Genomic DNA, 3,455 nt, shown 5'->3' with positions numbered 1-3,455 from the left:
ATGTAAAATATTTATATAACATTTCAAAAAAATGAATAATAATAATAAACATTTATTATTTAATATTATTTATTATAAATATTCTGTGCTGTCGGGAAAAGCTATATCAAATAAAACGTCTTATGTTCCGATTTTGAACTTTGTGTTGTCTGGGTTTTCTCTCAGCGCAATCTTTTCTTTCAGCCTGATCTTTTCTAAATAGAGATACGCGGAAGAAGATAGACAAGACTTGGCTCGATAGTTCTCGATCGGAATTCATCGGAAGGAAGCGGGGTCGCCCGTTAAACTCGCCATTAGAGCAAACGGTGCGTGCGTACGTAACGTGCAAGGTAAATTACATGATGCACCACTCGATCGGCCGCCCCACATTCTCTGATGCTCGCCCGGCAAATTTCGGCGCTCGCTCGGTCAGCCGGTTCCCAATGATTATCCACTTAAATCGTGAAGTCGCGAGCAATTATGTGGGGGTGCGAGGGTTAATTCGATAATTGCGTTATATTCCGTTCCGCGAGTAATTGCCACCTTTCCGCGAATGCAAATCCTTCCCCGCTGCGATACCACCGAAACTTACCATCGCTGGCTCAACTATACTCCATTTAACCATTTTACTCTCGTCCACTGAAGTCTCGTTGATTGCACGGTAATTAATGCAAAATCTGTCACTAATTTACTTTATCATGAATAATTATTTTTTTATTCGCCAACTTTTAATTGATCTGGAGATCGTTTTTCTTGAATGACTGCGACTTTTGTCACTTCATTTATTGATATAACTTTGTAACTCTGTAAAAATTGAGATTTTTAAAGATAAACAATTATTTAATGAAATTCATGATTAATAAAAATAAAAAACAAGATTATCTGCTGCTACTTAATTTACAGAAATCTCAGATCTTGATTTGATTATTCAGTTGATTCAATCTTTTGTATCATTGGTCACATTCAGAACTATTTGGAGTTTTTATTGCGCTGATTGGATTATATTTTATGTCTAGAGAAATAGTTCTATTTCTCGCGAAAATAATTTCCAAGAGAATGTAAACTAAACATGCTGTTGTAGTTACTTTTTTCCGTAACATTACGTTACAATCCAATTATCCTACGATTTCGTATACTACTTCTCATTTGCGAATCATTAGGAAGTTTTTGCAATAACGTGGATCCAGATACGATGAACGTTACCTCTTTCTTAATTAGTTGTTAAGAAGAAGATAACTTAGCGTTCATCTTAGCGTATCTGAATAAGTGATATTGCACAAACTTTCTAATATCTACGAATAGGCATTTCGCGCGTTAAATTGCGATGCTCAGAGACTAGAGAGCACAAACGGAAGAGAAGAACGCGGTGTGCAAGAAGCAAAGAAAGACGAAGAAGAAGAAGAAGAAAGGAGCGAATCGAATCGAGAGTGTTCGGCTGCAAGCGAAGGTTAAAAGAGGGGAGAAGCACGCGTCCGCCACGCTCCCCGTATACACACCTGGGACCAGTTGGTCAGCGAGAGGAAGGCCCTTCTACCATTGGCCCACAACCAAAATGTCCAATTATTAACAAATTATGATCGCGAAATTGGGGAGTCTTCCGGAAATACGGAAATGAGAGCTAGGCAAGGAGGATCAAGCGAGAGATCCGCGACCGTATCGCTAATATCATCGACAGGCTACCCCCAAATGATTCGTCTTCCCCGAAAGATTCGCCTTCGAATTATTAAGATCCGTAATATCTCGGGAAAGACTCTTAAGCAGCGCCTAATTGCTGATAGACATGAGAATAAAATAGATATTATAGCTTCTAAAAAAAATATAATAATTATAGACAGACGGATGATCTTAAATTCTGTTAAAAGATCTGTGCACGTAGAAATAAAGAGCACCGCATTTTTTAAATTGATCCGATAACATTTAAGGGCACTCGATACCACGTCGGAAGGAGCGAAATTAGTGAAGCGAATTTCCTTCCCCGAAGACCAACCGTTCGTAGTTCCTCGCGATGGGGATTCGCCGCGTCTCTCCTGAGACCTTTCACGAGACTTTATAGGACACCTGCCTCCCCATTACGTCGTTGCATTTCGTTATGTAATCGCGTCGCACTTGATTCCCCCAAATATACGTTTCCATATTTAAATCGAATATTGTCAATCCATAATCGATATGATTGTCATGTGCGCCCGTAAAGCACCGTAAAGTCGTCTTTTCGGACAAGAGTTTTAACGATCGTAGGACGGCGCAGCGTCACGTAGGGATAAATAAAATGATGTTCAAAAATTGCTGTAGATCGTAATTTATAACCAATTGAGATACATTTTTTTTAATAATCAATTGTTAATAAATTTTAAAGAAAACTGTGGAATTAGACTTTTAAAAAAGACTGATATGCAATATTATTAATAATTATTTTATTAACACTATTAATAATAATTATTATACATAATATAATATGACTCAAATAATGAAAGGAAATTATGTTAAGAAGAGTTACAAGCTAAAGAAGCTTTTACTTTGGTTCATAGCTCTTCTTAATGTAATTTCCTTTATTATTATTATTATTATTATTATTATTATTATTATTATTATTATTAACAATACTATTAATAATTATTATTATTATAATAATTAAATTACACCTATATTAATATTATACTCTGGAATTAGTGCAATATTAATGTAATATTAGTATTGTACATTTCAGTCATTTTTAAAAATCCAACTCCAGATTTTTTTTAATTTATTAATTAAAAAAAATTTGTCTCAATCCGTTAAAAATTACGGTCTGTAGTTATTTTTGAACAGTAAATTTATATTTATCTTCACTGATTACCGGTAATACTAAGAGAGGCATCTGGTTTTGCGGTACACGCAACATATACAGTTAATTCGACCGTTCGAAAATTCTTTATAGCTGGAATATGATTACACGCATTTCACTCGAACTCAAAACTTTTGTGTTGCGTCTAATCATCTTAAACGCGCATCCTCGCAGTAGGTCGATAGACACAGGCGCACGAAGTCGATTATCCCAGCATAGACAGCCTCTTTTGGTTTTCGAAATTTTCTTTATGTTTTCTTTCTCTTCCATAATACGAGATTATATCGAATATATGAAGTCAATCAGATATAATATACAAAAGAATGAAAAGTAAGGTAGCGTTTTTATTCTGCTTAGTTCGAATTTGGATTGATTTGAATTCTTTAATTTCACGTAACTAAATCAACATTAGCAAAGTAGTCAAAATGACTAGTTTGTAATTAAAAAAAAATTACTTAAATTTGTAATACTGCATTTTTTACTTCCAAGACTTTATTTGCAATATGTAAACGATTAAATTGATTAATTTAATCATTGATTAAAATGATAATTTACTTTCTCTTTTCAATCCCCTTTTTTAAAGATATCAAAATAATATAATTAAAAAATAGAAATTTTAATTATCAATAATACTAATATTAATCCTTTGAGTGGT

This window comes from Atta colombica, unplaced genomic scaffold (assembly GCF_001594045.1).
Source record: "Atta colombica isolate Treedump-2 unplaced genomic scaffold, Acol1.0 scaffold288, whole genome shotgun sequence".
NCBI lineage: Eukaryota > Metazoa > Arthropoda > Insecta > Hymenoptera > Formicidae > Atta > Atta colombica.
The sequence above is the reverse complement of the archived record's forward strand: the minus strand, read 5'-3'. Positions refer to the sequence as shown.